At 38.9% G+C, this 21,125-nt stretch overlaps 1 long non-coding RNA gene across 2 annotated transcripts in view; it reads left to right on the top strand.

Moving 5' to 3' along the window:
* The window catches only part of LOC309848597, a 244,896-nt gene that overhangs the window by 38,609 nt on the left and 185,162 nt on the right, over positions 1-21,125 (top strand). The window contains exons 3-4 of one of the 2 annotated variants that reach the window (XR_014303158.1): positions 5,563-5,714; positions 6,059-6,270. The exons of the other annotated variant lie outside the window; for it this stretch is intronic. This is a non-coding gene — a long non-coding RNA (uncharacterized lncRNA). Of the gene's footprint in view, positions 1-5,562; positions 5,715-6,058; positions 6,271-21,125 lie in introns of those variants that run through there. 2 annotated transcript variants of the gene reach the window in all.

The raw sequence follows: 21,125 nt of genomic DNA, 5'->3' as shown, positions 1-21,125 counted from the left end.
CTGCCTCTCTATCTACTTGTGATCTCTGTCTGTCAAATAAATAAATAAAATCTTAAAAAAAAAAAAAGATTTTATTTATTTAACTGACAGAGACCACAAATAGGCAGAGATGCAAGCAGAGAGGGTTGGGGTGGATGCAGGCTCCCTACTGAGCAGGGAGCCCAATGTGGGGCTTGATCTCAGGACCATGGGATCATGACCTGAGCCAAAGGCAAAGCCTTTAACTCACTGAGCCACCCAGGTGCTCCTCTTCTGGATATTTTAACCAAAATTCCTCTCTCTGGTTACTGTGTCATCATTGGATAGGTGTGTTGTTTTCTTCACACCATCACTGGGGCTCAGGTTCTGCTGCTGGGGTACTAAACTTCTCTGCTTCCCTGTCTCCTTAGTTTAAAGGAAAATAGTTGGTTAGTCTCAGAGGCAAGGAGAATTCAATACCAGAGAATTAATTGTTGTAGTGATGATATGAAATGCAGCTGAGTGAAACTTTAACATACTCATTTCTAAAAACTGAGGAGTAAGTACTAAATAATTTCTGACTTAACATTGTTCTAGATGTGCTACTGAGACTGCAGTTAGCTTTTATCTGCATATTATGGGCTCCTAAACAAAGCACTGAACTCTGGGGACCAGTTTGAGCCCAGCCTCCACTGCTAACAACCGAGGATGGGTTGTTCCCTAACCTCAGCATGCCCCAGTTTCTGCATCTTTAACAAGGGATAAGAATACTTGTCCTACTTCCCTCATAGACTTGTTTTGTGACTAAAATGAGATGACAGGACACATTTTAAAGTGGTGTGAAATACAAGGTATGGACATTACTGTAGGACTTCACCTTAGTGTATTTTAAATATGAAAATACAAAAATTCTTTTTTATGCGAGGTTTCTATATTTTACATACATATATCCTACCATTAAAGTCTTCTTGCTCCTTTGCTTTAACCTGCAAATGAAAAAAAAAAAAAAAGGAAAGAAAGAAACTAAGGTGTGCCAAGTTTTTACTATGTGGTAAGTATACTTTTTTTGCAGATTATCTCAAAAAGGTAAGGATTATCCACCATTTTATGCATGAGGAGACATTAGCAAGTGCCAGAGCAAGAATTTGAACCCAGCTCTCTTGATTTCCATGTCTTGTTGGTACTTGCTCTGCAATCATCCAGGTTCATAACATTTGCTCTCTTCCTCCGATTTCTTCCACGCCCTACTGTTATGGTCTGTTCCACATTTGTTCACGTTTAGTTTTGCATGACTGCCTTAGGATTGCTCTCCAATTATTATGATGATGCCTCATCTTCTCAGTTATACCCTATCTTCATTACATGTCTCTCTCCACTGTGCTTTTTTTCCCCAACCTTTGACAGGCAAACTTAGTGAACATGTTTCTATACTTTGTCTCTCTCTTTCTTCCCATTTTTTCTTCTCTCCAATTTTTATCTCTATTTGTATTCTTACTGCTTCACTGCAGCTGCTCTCTCCAAGGTCACCACTAGCCTCCATGTCTCTCAAATGAATGAACACTTCAGCAATGATCTTATTTCATTTTTCAGCAGTGTTTTAAGTGTTAGCCACACCCTGCTCCTTGTACTTTTTTTTAAATATATTTTACTCTCCTGGTTGGTCTTGTCCCTTCAAGTAAACTTTCTTTTTCTTTTCCAAAGTCTCCTTTGTTCTCTAATTTTTTTAAAATCTGGATCTTCCTCTGGGTTCTGGTTATTTGTGCTCTATTCATTCTCCTAGGGAGATACTAACTTTGTGATCTATATGCTGATGATACCAGAATTATTTATCCTGTTCAGATTTTTCTCCTGACCTCCAAGTGTGGATTTCCAGACTACCAGACGTCTCCACTTAGAGGCCAAATAAGTACCTCAACTTCACAAGGTCTATAATTGAACATCCTATATTCTATGTACTCTAGTTTGATGAATGAAACCACCATCTACCTAATTGTTTAGATCAAAACCTGAAACCTTTCCTTGACTCTTCTTTTTCCTTCGTCACCCCCTTTGAATCAGCCCCTGAAATTCTGGCAAATATCTCTCAAATCTGTATTTTTCTCTTCCTCAGTGTAGCCACCATCTAGTCCAGGCAATCACCACCTGCTTGTTGCTCTTGTTTCTCACAAAATCATTGTCATTCAGTATCCAGAATGATCTTCCTAAAATACCATCCTGAGGGGACCAGCAAGTAGCTGAGGACCTAGCTGGGTCTTTCAGGTCCAAATGGAAAGAGTTAACACAGGAGTTCTTTCCATTTGGGCATATAAGGCTGGAGCCAAGAGGAGGACGATCAGAACACAATGACTTGGAATTCCTGAGGTCAAGGGCAGGGTAGACTGTGAATTTCTAAAAGGATCTGATGTTCATTCTGGTCCCTGGAGGAATTATAGGAAGGCTGAACAGGTGATTTGAATCCTCCTTGCCTCTGAGACCAACCAAGTGTGAGCCTTTGCAGCAAAAGAGATCTGGGAACAGAGAGATTTAGTCCTGCTACTAAACAGCAGGACCCAAGCCCCAGTGATAGAAGATTAATCTATACAAAATGAGTTTTTCTCTTTTCTTCCTATGTCTTTTTCTGCAACATCAGAATGTATTGCTACATTTATTTCCAGTCAAGCCATGGTAATAGGTTTTAGTTCCAGGTAAAGGGCATTATTTCCAATTAGATGCAATATAACACATGCCTGTGCATATAGATCCCACCCTCACCCCCTCTCCTCTCTTTTCTCCTTATGAAGGCTGCATCCTGGCCTCCCTAGTCCATTTCTCAGTTTCTCTAATCCCCATGTTGCCCTCAGCTTTAGTACAACAGATTTTGAAATTTAAACATCTAATGCTTTTCTTCTTTTCTTTTTGAAACTACCCTCTTTTAGTCTAAAGTCATGTCAGGCCTCTGACATCTCCCATAGGAGCTTTAACAATTGCCTGCTTAACTGGCCTCCCGGTGTACATCCCATTCAATCTACCCCCCCCCCCCCCTTTGCTTCTAGAATACTCACTTTGATCTGCAGATTGGATCCTTGTTAAATACTTCAACAGCTATTCTTTACTTACAGGAAGAAGTGTAGAGGCTTAGATTGGCAAACACAGTCCTTCGCTACCTCTTCTACCCACATTGCACCCTATTGTCTATGTCAACTACTTGGAGTTCCTGAGTACATCATTATTGGTCCATTCATCTGCACCTTTGAATACCTTTTCTCTGTCTCTAGTTCCCTTCTACCCTCACCTTCAGGGCAAACTCTGTTTAACCTAAAGAGCTTATTCCAAAGATCACACTGAGGACCATTCCCACACGTCCTGGTTAGACCTAATTATTCCTGTCTTGGTGTGTTCAGCTTGTAACTTGGTATTGATACAATGTACACTGTGGAAATACCCTTTTTTTTTAAAACTTTTTTTTTTTAAAGATTTTATTTATTTATTTGACAGACAGAGATCACAAGTAGGCAGAGAGGCAGGCAGAGAGAGAGAGAGGGAAGCAGGCTTCCTGCTGAGCAGAGAGCCCGATGAAGGGCTCGATCCCAGGACCCTGAGATCATGACCTGAGCCGAAGGCAGGGGCTTAACCCACTGAGCCACCCAGGCGCCCCGGAAATACCCTTTTTTATTAACATGTCTGTGTCTTCTACCAAATCAAATGCCTTGTACCTTAGATAGGGCCTGGTGTGTAGTAGATGTTCAATAAATGTTTGTTTTGAAAGATATAGATAGATATAGATGTAAACATAAGTATATAGATGTAAGAAGTAAGGGAATAGTATGTGACTTATCTCCATACTGTCTTAAAACTTAAGGACATTAACCCTATTTCCTCAACATTGACTGTGCTCTTCAAATTTGTCAAACTTATTCAGCAAGGTATTTATACTGTTGTTTGTTTCCCTTTATATTCACCCAGAAAAGTTGGGTCTGATCAGAGCAGGGAATGGGACAAAAAGAGTAAAAATCAGGGCAGGGTGGGGGGGTGGAGAATGATCTCAATCTGCTTTTCTGGAGTCCAAGTCCACTATGAAAGAGGTCTGTTATCAAGTATGGTCACCTGGCCACGTAGGAAGAAAAAGCATATCTCTATTGCTTTAGATAACATACCAGGGGTCACACACTATCCCACTTCAACTGAGATGCTGCCAGTCCAGACTGGGATGGAAGTTTCCACCAGATTAAGCCATTGACATAGAGAACTCATGCACCAAATCCCAGGCTGACCCTCACATCTGTCTGTACCTTCTCGCCCCACTTCTATTTGTTTAATTTATGTCTGTGATGCTAGTTTGTACCCCTGCATCTTCTGGGGACTCCAAAGCATGCTACCATTATGCTCATCTTCCTATGGTTCCATTAAGCTTAATGGGTGCCTATTGGCAGCAGTTCCAGGGCAACATGGACTGAAGTGTTTAACCCTGTGTCTGGTTGGCCATATGCAGGATTGATCACCTATTTCATTGCAAGCATCACTGAGATGATACTATGGGACCAATGTAAATCAAACAATTTCTGAATCAGTTGTGACTTGATCTTAAGAAGATGATTTAAGATTTTTTTTCCCCTAGTAAATCATAGTAATGCCTAGAAGTAAACAGAAAAAATAAAAGGGGGAAATTTTAGCTTTACTATTCCTGTTTTGGAGAATCATGTCCACTGGTGAGAAGACTGAATAACTGGAAACACATCACTTCTGTCAGGCAAAATATAAATATTAATAAATCGATTCTAGTAGAAATAAGTATTTATTTTTAAAGTTATACACAGACAACATTTAAGCATTCTTAATACGTTCTTTATTTTGGATAAGCTTTTCTTTTCAAGGCTCCACAATGACATTTTTTTTTTCAGATTTTTGATTTATTATTTATTTAGCAGTGAGAGATCATAAACAGGCAGAGAGGCAGGCAGAGAGAGAGGGGGAAGCAGGCTCCCCGATGAGCAAAGATCCCGATGTGGGGCTCGATCCCAGGATTCTGGGATCATGACCTGAGCTGAAGGCAGAGGCTTTAACCCACTGAGCCACCCAGGTGCCCCCACAATGACATTTTTATCAAGAAATATCTTTAATTTTACATAAAATGCTATGTGACACTTTTTTTTACATGCATACATTTTGGGTGGATATTGTATTAAAAAATTGTAATCTTTCAGAGAAAATCTCTTTTGGAGGAGGTGGAGAAATTTTTTATTTGAAAGATATTATATGATCATTATTTAAATTTTTAGAAAAATGTGAAAAAAATTTTAAAATTTAAAATTCACCCAAACCCAGAAATAACCTTGTTAACATTTTTTGTGTGTTTTCTTCCAGTCCTTTCTTTTGTTAAGCATATATTGAATATTAACCAGTTTGGGATTATTCTATGTATATAGTTTTATAACCTTATAGTAATTATGATTTTGTCTGCATGTTTTCTTATTTAAAATGTATGTAATTATCATTTTAATGGCTGCATTGTTATGCATAATATCCATAATAGTGCACAATGTGCCACCATTTACACAGTTTCCTCTATTTTATGGACATTTAGTTGCTGCCTTTCTTATTATAAATAATATGTATGAATTTTTTTAGATAATAACAGTTGTCTACATACATGATCATTGAATTCAGAAAAACTCCTGAAAGTATACTGGATCAAATGGCATGAGAAACCTTAAGCTCCAATGTATTTGGCTGAATTGCTTTCCAGAATGTTGGACATAATTTATCCCCCCACCAGCCAGGTTAAGTATTATTTTTATGCAGACTAAACTTTTTTTCCCACTGAAATATAATTGACAAACAATATGCTATTAGTTCCAGGTGTGTATCAGAGTGATTAGATATTTTTATACATTATGAAATGATCCCCGTGAGTCTAGTTTGCATCTATCATCATGCAAAGTTATTACAGTATTACTGACACTATTCCCTATGCTGTTCATTACGTTCCTGTGACTTATTTTATTTTGTAACTGGAAGTTGGTAACCCTTCATCCCCTTCACCTATTCTGCCATCTGGTAACTAACAGTTTGTTTCTTGTATTTGTGAGTCTGTTTTCTTTTGTTCTCTTGTTTTGTTTTTTAGATTCCATATCCAAGTGAAATCACACTGATGAGGGATAGAAGCAGACAAATGTTCACCTTTAGCCCAGAAGGCTCACCGATAGCCTGCAGAGTTTTGATAAGGATTGAATAAGTGCTGGTTGGTATATTCTTAAAGGGTCTCATGACTGCATGTAAATCTCATTGATAGCTAATATCGAGCTGAAATAAACACCAGAGAAATCTTGCAAAAAATAGTTTTATGTGTAGAATTTTCGAGGAAGACATTTATGATCTCATACTCCCTGCATAATTGCCCCCCTGAACCGCCCTTGAGCACTAAGCATGTAATCACCAGCTTCATACAGCAAGAGTACAACTCTTTCTGCCTATGGGTCCTGTCCCTATGCTACTTGAAAAAACTTACTAAATTGCACAGTAAAAAGTCTCAAGAATTTTTTCTTGACTAGCGGTCAATGATCTTGAGACAATATGGCTTTGTGTTTTTCTGTCTGACTTATTTCACTTGGCATAATGTCCCCTAGGTTCATCCATGTCGCTATTAATGGAAAGACTTCATTCTCTTTTATGACTGAGTAATATTCTATTGTGTATATTCATCTTCTTTATTCATTCATCTGTTGGTGGGCATTTGGGTTGCTTCCGTATCTTCGCAATTTTCAATATAGGCTTACTTTGGAGAGATTGTGGGTTCAGTTCTAAACTGTTGCCATAAGACACATGTTGCACTAAAGCAAGTCAAATGAAGTTTTTGTTTTCCCAAATGCATGCAAAAGTTATGTTTAGTGGTGGTCTAGTAAGTGTACAATAGCATTATGTCTAAAAAAATGTATGTATCTTGATTAAAAATATTATACTGCTGAGGTGCCTGGGTGGCTCAGTGGGTTAAAGCCTCTGCCTTCGTCTCAGGTCATGATCCCAGGGTCCTGGGATAGGGCTCCGCATTGAACTCTCAGCTCAGTGGGGAGCCTGCTTCTCCCTCTCTCTCTGTCTGCTTCTCTGCCTACTTGTGATCTCTCTCTCTCTGTCAAATAAATAAATAAAAATTTAAAAATAAAAATAAAAATATTATACTGCTAAAAAGTACATTATCTGAGCTTTCAGCATGTTATGATCTTTTTGCTGCTGGAAGGCCTTGCCTGAGTGTTGATGGCTCCCAACTGATCAGGGTCGTGGTTGCCAAAGATCAGGGTGGCAGGGGCAATTTCTTAAAATAAGACAACAATGAAATTTGCCACACTGAACTGTGCCGGGGGTGCAGACAGGTGGATGCTGTAGGGTTAAAGTAAGTGGATTTCCTTTACTTATAGTCTAGTTGTCCTTTAAACTACAGTTTCTTTGCTGTGTCCCAGGGTAGGTCAAGCTATCCCTCTGGTGATATTTCTCTCCACTGCAGGTTGTCTCATAGGGAGTGAGGTTCCCCTCATTACTGTGTCTCCATCTTTTCTACCCTTACCTATGTGGTCCTGATACCCTTTGTTGTGCTGAAGCTGTTCAGTCAGCCCTCAGTTCTTCTGGAGGATTTGCTCTCTATATAATTGTAGATTCTGTGTATCCATGGGAGGTGAATTTGGGGTCTTCCTGTACCTCCATAATAAGGAAAAATAGAATGTAGGTTTTTAAAAAGATATTATTTTTTATTTGACAGAGAGACACACAGCAAAAGAAGGGACACAAACAGGTGGAGTGGGAGAGAGAAAAGCAGGCTTCCTGCCGAGCAGGGAGCCCGATGCAGAACTTGATCCCAAGACCCTGGGATAGTGATCTTAGCCAAAGGCAGACACTTAATGAATGAGCCACCCAGGTGCCCCTAGAATGTAGTTTTAATGCAATTATGATGTTTTATATATAAAGCATAAGATCTAGCTTATATATTTCACCAAAAATTTAAATAAATGCAAAGCAAGACTCTTCATATTTCAGTATTTGAGCTTAGATAATTTTTTTGCAATTCCATAATTTGGAAACATAATTATTTCCCAAATTGATGTAATGCAGCTCATGAAAACTCTTGGCATGTTGTTCTTTTGTCCACCCATGACTAGGGAGGTATGGTGTGGTGCCTCCACAGAGGAAGCATTTGTTCAGCTTGCAATGGATATAGACATGGTATGGAAGGCAAGAGAAAGGGGCCTATGCATTAATGCAGTGAGAGTCCTCACTCTGATTTGGGAGTATCCTTCACATATTTAAGTTTTCCCCAAGAAGGCACCAGTTATCGGGAGCCTATCCAGTAATGACTTCACACAGTTTGTTTCTATTCTCAGTTTGGTTAACAGTATCTTAACACTTATCTGGATGTTCCTAGGAACATAGGTATACAATGAAGAAGCAGAGGAATGCAAACATCATCTTTGAGCAAGGTGACAAATTCACTCAACTATAGTCAAAAAAGACTTAACAAAAGGCAATATATGATTGTCATAATGGATTTTGTTTTAAGAGAATTGGGCGAGGATTTGGGAAATTATAGCCAGACATCCTCCCACAAACTCCCTGGGGTCAGCACTGGACATCTTGCCAACACTGTCCATTTCTGAAATTGGAGACAATCCCACTTAATTTACTTTTAAAAACTCAAAAATCCCTGACTCCTTGGCTGCTAGTTAACATCCTAATTATCAGTTAACACCTTAGGAGGGATTTGTACGCTGCCATGGGGGAGAGAGACCCAGTAGGAAGGATGGCCTCCTGTCAACTTATACACCTTGCATCTTTTACTCAATTTATCCTCACGTATCCTGCCCTGGAGGACAGTAACACTGTATTTTCATATTACCAATATGGAAATTCTGAGAGGGAACAGAGAAAATGACTTGTCTCATGTCACAGAGCTAATTAAAGGGAGAGCTGCATCTGGGCCCTTTGTCTCTGACTCCCTGAAGCTTATGGCTTCCAATTCTGAGAAAGCCTCATAAGGTGGAAGAAATTCAGCCAAGAAACCATACCTACTTCCTTCTTCACCTGGTAATTACTCTCTGCTAAGAAATCAGAACTTAAAAATATCAAAATCAGCTTCGAGAGTGAGGATGACTGAGAAGTATACAAATTAGTAAAGAAAAAGAAAAGCGGCATTAATTGTTTAAAAATTTTAAAAGCTTAGCATAAGACTGGCCTTTTCAAAGGTGGTCTTAATAGTTTTAGGACCTTTGGCTATTTATACGGACAAAAATTGATTCTTTTTTTAGCTCACTCACAGAAATCTTCCTTCAAGTGCTTAGATTTCCATAGGAGACAAAAGGTCACATTCTTATTCATAAGCAGATTTGAAGAGATTTTGAAGGAACCTGTACTGGGAAAGATATTCCTAACTCTAATAACACATTTACTTCCTGGAAAACAAAAACAAACACAAACACAACACACACACACACATACACACCCCTACAAAATCTCTCTACCTATGTTTTTGTCCCTTACTCCTGTCACCTTCCCCAGAATAAATGTAATATCTTGCTTAAAAAAATAAATCACTTGAACGGGTTGCCTGGGTGGCTCAGTCAGTTAAACGTTTGCCTTCGGTTCAGGTCATGATCTCAGGGTTCTGGGATGGAGTTCCAAGTCAGGCTCCTTGCTCAGTGGGGAGCCTGCTTCTCCCTCTCCCCACTGCCTGTGCTCTCTCTCTCAAACAAATAAATCTCTCCCATTCTCTCTCAAATGAATAAATAAAATCTTTAAAAAATCATTTGAACAATTTGAAGATCTAAAAAAATAATAATATAAAATCAATATATGTTCAATACAGTAAATTTTAAAAAAGCATTTTAAAACCAAATCATCCTAATAGCACAGGCTAAAGATAATCACAGTTAAATGGAGTGGTTTCACACCTACACGTACACGCATGAGCAGGCACATGCACAAATGACTAATATGCTGATGAGTGATTAGGACTATGTTGCATGTACTACTAAGGATGGCAGATATAATGCATGTGTGCCGCTATTTCCTACCTGTTATGCCAATGGCAGATATTACTGATCACAGCCTTCTTTCCTGCTGAGCCCAGATGCCGTGTCAGAATATACTTCAATGCAGCACTCCAAAAAGCCAATACCAAAAAATTTCAAAAGCTATCTCCAATGAATCCTGTTCTATATCTTGATTTTTTCCATTAATTTTTTGGTATGAGCTTTCTCAAATCACTAGAATTTAATATTTTTTATATTACTGCATTATATTCATAAGAAAGAGAAGACTATTTAACCATAATGTCAAGTATAAGCTATTCTATAAATTTTGTTTTTATAAAGAAAGTCTTGGTACATATAGTTATGCTTCAAATTTTGTCTGAAACTCTGGTTATTTCACAGGAAAATTTTCCAAGTTTACTTAGGAGTGGGTTCACAGGACCAAGGACTGAAAGCATTTTTATTACTTCTCATTTAGCCAAATTGCTTTCCAAAAAAATTGGATCACTTTTCTGAGAAGGCTATTAGAATCTTGGTCTTAACATCCTTCACCAACATAAAATATTAACATATTTCAAAATCTTTGCTAATTTATTAGGGGAAAAATGTATGTAGTTTAAGTTTGCAAATCTTTTTCCACTAATAACATAAATTATCTATGTCTAGTTCTAGACCATATTTCTACTGAGATGCTAGAGTTTTATTATTGGTTTGTATATTATGGACATGAATGCTTTGTGGATGATGGTATTTCTCAGTTTTCATTTAGCTTGGCGTTTCCTAACATATGGAAGGTTTCAATTCTTATGTAGTCAAATCTATCTTTTCCTTTGTGACCCCTTTTACTTCTTTATGCTTAGAAAATTCTTCCCCATCCCAAGAGAAGGAAAATATTTACCTAAATTTTCTTTCAGCATTCTTCTAGTTACACAAAGAATGAAACACATCATGAGTAAGAAATAATTTTTAAAGGAAGCCATATCTATGTCTTGTAAAATCTGTAATCACCAGACCACCCTTAGAAGAAGGGAGCTCCTGTGAGCTGTGGTTTAACTGAACTGAAAAAATCTTGCATCAAAATTACAATCTCCTCACCCATCATTACATTACTATAGATTTATTTCGTAGGGCCCTGAAGACTCTTTGTTTTTATTTATTTTTTAATTTTATTTATATATTTTTTTAAAAGATTTTTTAATTTATTTATTTGACAGATCACAAGTAGGCAGAGAGGCAGGCAAAGAGAGAGAGGGGAGGAAGCAGGCTCTCCGCGGAGCAGAAAGCCCGATGTGGGGCTCCATCCCAGGACCCTGGGATCATGACCTGAGCCGAAGGCAGAGGCTTTAACCCACTGAGCCACCCAGGTGCCCCAGATTCTTTGTTTTTAAAAGTCCCTCTTCATTACTGAGTTTTTAGCTAGCATACTCACTACTGATTAATATTCCTTTGGATTTTCTGCCCATCTAATAATTCAGTAGCACAATGTCTAGTAAAAATGGCACCTCAAATTTGTGCTTTGGGTACTGAGGGAAGAAAGAGGAATAGATACTGGAGATTGAGAAATGCTTGATTCACAACTGCTGGGATGGGGCTTGGTTCACAACTCCCAAGATCTGTTGCTAACAAGACAGTGGCCAAAATATATGATGATTTATTGCAGTTCTTACTTTAGCTTCAGAGTGTAAATGAACAGATATTCAGGAATCCCTTTGATTCTATCATGGAAATGTTAATACCACATACTCCTTTACTATCTGATTAGTGCTGGGCTAAAACAGTCTATGTATTGCTGTCACTGCACCCACACAGGCAAGCTCTATTTTATTGGAATAGAACTTGCTCATTCATTCTTTCTGTCCCTGGTAATGTCCTCTTTCATATCAATATCATCATCATCATCATCATCTGCCTTTTATTGGGCAAGTATTGTTTATTATTTAATCCTAATGATCACTTTATGAATTTGATATTGATTGTTATCATGGTTTTGTAGAGGAAGTGCTAATTCTCAGAGTGTTAAAAGGCCACACACACCATTTCATAAGATAGTTATGAGCTGACTTCTCAGTCCCACGAACTGTTTTAAAAGCATTATCTCATTTAATGACCACAACAGTCTTCTCAGTCCATTCTAGGATTGGAGCAACAGAGGCTTACACAGATTAAGTATCTTGTTTCAGATCACACACATCTGGAAGGTGTTAGACCTGGATTTAAACCCAGGCACACAAACCCCTTAGGCTTCTCTCCTTCTCTGTCAGTTGCTGAGCTAGCATTTAAGTAGCAGAGGTGAGATTCAAAACCAGCTCCACTGATTTCAAAGCTCATGCCCTTAAATAGGGTAGTCTTCCAGATGTGAGGAGTAAGCAGTGATGTTTTGCAATCACGTGTAAACTGTGTTCTATCACAGTAATAATTAAAGCTAATAATTAACGCATGAAAGTTTGTGAATGTTGTGCTTTGAAATCAATTAGAGTGAATTAAAAGTGTCCTATAATGTCATTTTACTAATCTTCATTCTAATAATATACCTTCTTGAATGGGAAAAGGTGGAGTAATTCTGTAAATAGATTCTGTGGGTCAGGAATCCAGACATGGCAGAACAGGGATGGCTTCTCTCTGCTCCATGATGTTAGAGTGTCATCAATGGATGGTAACTTGATCATCTACAGCAGTGCATCTTGAATCATTGGGAAATGTAGACGTAATTAAATTATCTAGTCCCATCCCAGATATGCTGAATTAGAAACGTTAGCAGTTGGACTCAACCTATGTTTTTAATAAGCCCTTAGGTGACTCTAATGCATGCTAATATTTGAGAACCACAGAACCAGAGGATTCTTCCCTCATATATATGCATCTCAGCTAGGATGACTCAAAAGGAGGAGTCATTTGGGACCTGTCAGTAAGAGGACCTATGTGTTGCCTCTCCCTGGATTTGGGCTTCTCATTACATGGCCCTTGGGGTCTTAGAGTTTCCTCAAAGGAGGCATCTGGAAAGCAGGAATTTAAAAAGAGAATCAGTATCTGTTCTTTTCTGTTCTAGCCTCAGAAGTCAGGATCACTTTTGCTCTATTCATCTTGACTGAAGCAGTTGCAAGCCTACTCAGAATCATGGGGTAGAGATGAAGACCCCACTTCTTTTTTTTTTTTTTTTTTTTTTTTTTTTTTATCTTAGATTTTTTTTTTTTAATTTATTTTTTATTTTCAGCATAACAGTATTCATTATTTTTCACCACACCCAGTGCTCCATGCAATTCGTGCCCTTTATAATACCCACCACCTAGTACCCCAACCTCCCACCCCCCACCCCTTCAAAACCCTCAGATTGTTTTTCAGAGTCCATAGTCTCTCATGGTTCACCTCCCCTTCCAATTTCCCCCAACTCCCTTCTCCTCTCTAACTCCCCATGTCCTCCATGCTATTTGTTATGCTCCACAAATAAGTGAAACCATATGATAATTGACTCTCTCTGCTTGACTTATTTCACTCAGCATAATAATCTCTTCCAGTCCCGTCCATGTTGCTACAAAAGTTGGGTATTGGTCCTTTCTTTTTTTTTTTTTTTTTTTTATAAACATATATTTTTATCCCCAGGGGTACAGGTCTGTGAATCACCAGGTTTACACACTTCACAGCACTCACCAAAGCACATACCCTCCGCAATGTCCATAATCCCACCCCCTTCTCCCAAACCCCCTCCCCCCAGCAACCCTCAGTTTGTTTTGTGAGATTAAGAGTCACTTATGGTTTGTCTCCCTCCCAATCCCATCTTGTTTCATTGATTCTTCTCCTACCCACTTAAGCCTCCATGTTGCATCACCACTTCCTCATATCAGGGAGATCATATGATAGTTGTCTTTCTCTGCTTGACTTATTTCGCTAAGCATGATACGCTCTAGTTCCATCCATGTTGTCGCAAATGGCAAGATTTCATTTCTTTTGATGGCTGCATAGTATTCCATTGTGTATATATACCACATCTTCTTGATCCATTCATCTGTGGATGGACATCTAGGTTCTTTCCATAGTTTGGCTATTGTGGACATTGCTGCTATAAACATTCGGGTGCATGTGCCCCTTTGGATCACTACATTTGTATCTTTAGGGTAAATACCCAATAGTGCAATTGCTGGGTCATAGGGCAGTTCTATTTTCAACATTCTGAGGAACCTCCATGCTGTTTTCCAGAGTGGCTGCACCAGCTTGCATTCCCACCAACAGTGTAGGAGGGTTCCCCTTTCTCCACATCCTCGCCAGCATCTGTCATTTCCTGACTTGTTGATTTTAGCCATTCTGACTGGTGTGAGGTGATATCTCATTGTGGTTTTGATTTGTATTTCCCTGATGCCGAGTGATATGGAGCACTTTTTCATGTGTCTGTTGGCCATCTGGATGTCTTCTTTGCAGAAATGTCTGTTCATGTCCTCTGCCCATTTCTTGATTGGATTATTTGTTCTTTGGGTGTTGAGTTTGCTAAGTTCTTTATAGATTCTGGACACTAGTCCTTTATCTGATATGTCGTTTGCAAATATCTTCTCCCATTCTGTCAGTTGTCTTTTGATTTTGTTAACTGTTTCCTTTGCTGTGCAAAAGCTTTTGATCTTGATGAAATCCCAATAGTTCATTTTTTCCCTTGCTTCCCTTGCCTTTTGCGTTGTTCCTAGGAAGATGTTGCTGCGGCAGAGGTCGAAGAGGTTGCTGCCTGTGTTCTCCTCAAGGATTTTGATGGATTCCTTTCGCACATTGAGGTCCTTCATCCATTTTGAGTCTATTTTTGTGTGTGGTATAAGGAAATGGTCCAATTTCATTTTTCTGCATGTGGCTGTCCAATTTTCCCAGCACCATTTATTGAAGAGGCTGTCTTTTTTCCATTGGACATTCTTTCCTGCTTTGTCGAAGATGAGTTGACCATAGATTTGAGGGTCTATTTCTGGGCTCTCTATTCTGTTCCATTGATCTATGTGTCTGTTTTTGTGCCAGTACCATGCTGTCTTGATGATGACAGCTTTGTAATAGAGCTTGAAGTCCGGAATTGTGATGCCACCAACGTTGGCTTTCTTTTTCAATATCCCTTTGGCTATTCGAGGTCTTTTCTGGTTCCATATAAATTTTAGCATTATTTGTTCCATTTCTTTGAAAAAGATGGATGGTACTTTGATAGGAATTGCATTAAATGTGTAGATTGCTTTAGGTAGCATAGACATTTTCACAATATTTATTCTTCCAATCCAGGAGCATGGAACATTTTTCCATTTCTTTGTGTCTTCCTCAATTTCTTTCATGAGTACTTTATAGTTTTCTGAGTATAGATTCTGTGTCTCTTTGGTTAGGTTTATTCCTAGGTATCTTATGGTTTTGGATGCAATTGTAAATGGGATTGACTCCTTAATATCTCTTTCTTCTGTCTTGCTGTTGGTGTAGAGAAATGCAACTGATTTCTGTGCATTGATTTTATATCCTGACACTTTACTGAATTCCTGTATAAGTTCTAGCAGTTTTGGAGTGGAGTCTTTTGGGTTTTCCACATATAGTATCATATCATCTGCGAAGAGTGATAATTTGACTTCTTCTTTGCCGATTTGGATGCCTTTAATTTCCTTTTGTTGTCTGATTGCTGAGGCTAGGACCTCTAGTACTATGTTGAATAGCAGTGGTGATAATGGACATCCCTGCCGTGTTCCTGACCTTAGTGGAAAAGCTTTCAGTTTTTCTCCATTGAGAATGATATTTGCGGTGGGTTTTTCATAGATGGCTTTGATGATATTGAGGTATGTGCCCTCTATCCCTACACTTTGAAGAGTTTTGATCAGGAAGGGATGCTGTACTTTGTCAAATGCTTTTTCAGCATCTATTGAAAGTATCATATGGTTCTTGTTCTTTCTTTTATTGATGTGTTGTATCACATTGACTGATTTGCGGATGTTGAACCAACCTTGCAGCCCTGGAATAAATCCCACTTGGTCGTGGTGAATAATCTTTTTAATGTACTGTTGAATCCTATTGGCTAGTATTTTGTTGAGTATTTTCGCATCTGTGTTCATCAAGGATATCGGTCTATAGCTCTCTTTTTTGGTGGGATCCTTGTCTGGTTTTGGGATCAAGGTGATGCTTGCCTCATAAAATGAGTTTGGAAGTTTTCCTTCCATTTCTATTTTTTGGAACAGTTTCAGGAGAATAGGAATTAGTTCTTCTTTAAATGTTTGGTAGAATTCCCCCGGGAAGCCATCTGGCCCTGGGCTTTTGTTTGTTTGGAGATTTTTAATGACTGTTTCAATCTCCTTACTGGTTATGGGTCTGTTCAGGCTTTCTATTTCTTCCTGGTTCAGTTGTGGTAGTTTATATGTTTCTAGGAATGCATCCATTTCTTCCAGATTGTCAAATTTATTGCCGTAGAGTTGCTCATAGTATGTTCTTATAATAGTTTGTATTTCTTTGGTGTTAGTTGTGATCTCTCCTCTTTCATTCATGATTTTATTTATTTGGGTCCTTTCTCTTTTCTTTTTGATAAGTCGGGCCAGGGGTTTATCAATCTTATTAATTCTTTCAAAGAACCAGCTCCTACTTTCGTTGATTTTTTCTATTGTTTTTTTGGTTTCTATTTCATTGATTTCTGCTCTGATCTTTATGATTTCTCTTCTCCTGCTGGGCTTAGGGTTTCTTTCTTGTTCTTTCTCCAGCTCCTTTAGGTGTAGGGTTAGGTTGTGTACCTGAGACCTTTCTTGTTTCTTGAGAAAGGCTTGTACCGCTATATATTTTCCTCTCAGGACTGCCTTTATTGTGTCCCACAGATTTTGAACTGTTGTATTTTCATTATCATTTGTTTCCATGATTTTTTTCAATTCTTCTTTAATTTCCCGGTTGACCCATTCATTCTTTAGAAGGATACTGTTTAGTCTCCATGTATTTGGGTTCTTTCCAAACTTCCTTTTGTGGTTGAGTTCTAGCTTTAGAGCATTGTGGTCTGAAAATATGCAGGGAATGATCCCAATCTTTTGATACCGGTTGAGTCCTGATTTAGGACCAAGGATGTGATCTATTCTGGAGAATGTTCCATGTGCACTAGAGAAGAATGTGTATTCTGTTGCTTTGGGATGAAATATTCTGAATATATCTGTGATGTCCATCTGGTCCAGTGTGTCGTTTAAGGCCTTTATTTCCTTGCTGATCTTTTGCTTGGATGATCTGTCCATTTCAGTGAGGGGAGTGTTAAAGTCCCCTACTATTATTGTATTGTTGTTGATGTGTTTCTTTGATTTTGTTATTAATTGGTTTATATAGTTGGCTGCTCCCACGTTGGGGGCATAGATATTTAAAATTGTTAAATCTTCTTGTTGGACAGACCCTTTGAGTATGATATAGTGTCCTTCCTCATCTCTTATTATAGTCTTTGGCTTAAAATCTAATTGATCTGATATAAGGATTGCCACTCCTGCTTTCTTCTGATGTCCATTAGCATGGTAAATTCTTTTCCACCCCCTCACTTTAAATCTGGAGGTGTCTTCGGGCTTAAAATGAGTTTCTTGGAGGCAACATATAGATGGGTTTTGTTTTTTTATCCATTCTGATACCCTGTGTCTTTTGACAGGGGCATTTAGCCCATTCACATTCAGGGTAACTATTGAGAGATATGAATTTAGTGCCATTGTATTGCCTGTAAGGTGACTGTTATTGTATATGGTCTCTGTTCCTTTCTGATCTACCACTTGTAGGCTCTCTCTTTGCTTAGAGGACCCCTTTCAATATTTCCTGTAGAGCTGGTTTGGTATTTGCAAATTCTTTCAGTTGTTGTTTGTCCTGGAAGCTTTTAATCTCTCCTTCTATTTTCAATGATAGCCTAGCTGGATATAGTATTCTGGGCTGCATGTTTTTCTCGTTTAGTGCTCTAAAAATATCATGCCAGCTCTTTCTGGCCTGCCAGGTCTCTGTGGATAAGTCAGCTGCCAATCTAATATTTTTACCATTGTATGTTACAGACTTCTTTTCCCGGGCTGCTTTCAGGATTTTCTCTTTGTCACTGAGACTTGTAAATTTTACTATTAGGTGACGGGGTGTGGGCCTATTCTTATTGATTTTGAGGGGCGTTCTCTGAACCTCCTGAATTTTGATGCTCGTTCCCTTTGCCATATTGGGGAAATTCTCCCCAATAATTCTCTCCAGTATACCTTCTGCTCCCCTCTCTCTTTCTTCTTCTTCTGGAATCCCAATTATTCTAATGTTGTTTCGTCTTATGGTGTCACTTAATTCTCGAATTCTCCCCTCGTGGTCCAGTAGCTGTTTGTCCCTCTTTTGCTCAGCTTCTTTATTCTCTGTCATTTGGTCTTCTATATCACTAATTCTTTCTTCTGCCTCATTTATCCTAGCAGTGAGAGCCTCCATTTTTGATTGCACCTCATTAATAGCTTTTTTGATTTCAACTTGGTTAGATTTTAGTTCTTTTATTTCTCCAGAAAGGGCTTTTATATCTCTCGAGAGGGTTTCTCTAATATCTTCCATGCCTTTTTCGAGCCCGGCTAGAACCTTGAGAATTGTCATTCTGAACTCTAGATCTGACATATTACCGATGTCTGTATTGATTAGGTCCCTAGCCTTTGGTACTGCCTCTTGTTCTTTTTTTTGCGTTGAATTTTTACGTCTTGTCATTTTGGCCAGATAAGAGTAAATGAAGGGGCAAGTAAAATACTAAAAGGGTGGCAACAACCCCAGGAAAATATGCTTTAACTAAATTAGAAGAGATCCAAAATCGTGAGTGGGGAGAAAGGGGATAAAAAGAGGTTCAAAAAGGAAGAAAGAAAAAAAAAAAGAAAAGAAAAAAAAATTTTTTTAAAAAAAGAAAACACCTGAGAAAAATGTAAAAAAGAAAAAATATATATATTAGATAAACTAGTAAAAAATCGTTAAAAAAGAAAAAGGTAACAGTTAAAAAAAAAAAAATTTTACCCGAAGGCGAGAAGAAAAAGAAAAAAAGAAAAAAAAAATGAAAAAGAAAAAATTAAATTAACTGCAAGACTAAAAAAAAAAATCACAGGAAAAAAGCCATGAGTTCCGTGCTTGGCTTTCTCCTCCTCTGGAATTCTGCTGCTCTCCTTGGTATTGAAACCGCACTCCTTGGTAGGTGAACTTGGTCTCGGCTGGATTTCTTGTTGATCTTCTGGGGGAGGGGCCTGTTGTAGTGATTCTCAAGTGTCTTTGCCCCAGGCGGAATTACACCGCCCTTACCCGGGGCCGGGGTGAGTAATCCGCTCGGGTTTGCTTTCAGGAGCTTTTGTTCCCTGAGCGCTTTCCGTAGAGTTCGGAGGACAGGAATACAAATGGCGGCCTCCTGGTCTCCGGCCCGGAGGAGCCGAGAGCCCAGGGCCCCACTCCTCAGTGCGCCCTCAGAGAACAGCGCCCAGTTACTCCCGTCTGCCTGACCTCTGGCCGCGCTCCGAGCTCACCGAGCCTGCGATCGGTTCAAGGTAACACCGAGCTGTGAGCTTACTGTCGGCTCTGTTTCTGTAGCCGGCTTTCCCGTTCCAATACCCGCAAGCTCTGCGACACTCAGACACCCCCGATCCTTCTGTGACCCTGCGGGACCTGAGGCCACGCTGACCCCGCGTGGGCTTCGCCCCGGTTTAGCCTCTGGACTGATGTCCCTCAGCGGAACAGACTTTTAAAAGTCCTGATTTTGTGCGCGGTTGCTCCGCCGCTTGCCGGGAGCCGGCCCCTCCCCCCGGGGTCTATCTTCCCGTCGCTTTGGATTCACTTCTCCGCCGGTCCTACCTTTCAGAAAGTGGTTGTTTTTCTGTTTCCAGAATTGCTCTTCTTCTTCTCTTCGGTCTGCGGATGGATTTTCAGGTGTTTGCAATCTTTAGATAAGCTATCTAGCTGATCTCCGGCTAGCTGAAGCAGTCTCAGCTTGCTACTTCTCCGCCATCTTGACTCTATTCTCCAAGACCCCACTTCTTGACACGAGACATGTCAAAAAATTTGGAGGCAGTATTATAAAACCTCCAGAGGTTGCCCTGTGCCTTCTAGCCTAACTGCCTTATGCAAAATAGTCTTTCACTTCCAGGCTCCCCAAATGTCTTACTGCATTTGACATCAGGCTAAGACCCAAGGTCCATGGGATGATGATGTGACTAGTTCACAGTGAGTGTTTTTGTGGTTGAAAATACATTGAGAAACACTTCATCATTCGATTATACTTTCCTTAAGAGGGTAAGATTTTTTGAGTGCAAGATTCTTATAAATGTGATTTTTTAAAAAAACCAATACACAGCAAAGCATAAAATATATAACAGTACATAGAGTGTGAGCTCAGTTAGTGATTATTGAATTGAGTTTAAAAATTTAATATTTGAACTTCTATATTCTATCTCACACACACACACACACACACACACACACGTAAGTTAGTGTAATGTTCATTCTTACCTTTTCTTTATTTAATACCCTGTAACAAAGCTCAAATCTCTCAAAATTGTACAATGGTAGAAGACATGACATAGAGACGCTATTATCCTGGTTATCTCCCGATACTATATTTCTAACAAATAATTTTCACTTGGAGCTGAAGTAGGTGGTGGTTACCATAGTCTGAGAAAATAGAGGCTGGTAACTTCTTGACTGGATTAAGTTTAGGCAAAAATAACTACTCAAGTACCTTATAGTCACATTTTGTAAATTTCAGGTGACAATTTAAACTTGTCTTCTTGAAGGCTCATACATGAATTTTCAGGTGTTCAGTTTTCCTGCCAAGTCTCAGTTTGATTTCACAACACACTCTAAATGAGGACGTTCAAGTACGTTTAGCAAGAGCTCATTCCATGTACAGGGGTTAACTTGGAACCTTGTTTTGATAATGAAATGAAACTCTGATATTAATTTGCTTTTATGATTTGGTCAGTAGTTTTGTTAGCCTGTTTTTGATTTCTAGTGGCTGTGCCTTTGAGTTCCGACTAAGTATTGGTATATCATTCCTTTGGCTTTCTTGCTATACTCTGAAAATAACACATCTCTATTTCCTTTTCAGATATAAGCTTTTGATTCTTAACACATACATATGCTTTATTTTGAATTGCTAGGCTTTCTAGAAAACATATATTTAGTTGTGTATCATAAAGAAGTAGCATAAATCTTACATCTCAGGTTTATATGTATTTGGAAGGGAACTTGGAGCAGCATTGGAGAAGATAG

The sequence above is a fragment of the Mustela nivalis genome (assembly GCF_964662115.1).
Source record: "Mustela nivalis genome assembly, chromosome: 15".
Classification (NCBI taxonomy): domain Eukaryota; kingdom Metazoa; phylum Chordata; class Mammalia; order Carnivora; family Mustelidae; genus Mustela; species Mustela nivalis.
The sequence above is the reverse complement of the archived record's forward strand: the minus strand, read 5'-3'. Positions and strand labels throughout refer to the sequence as shown.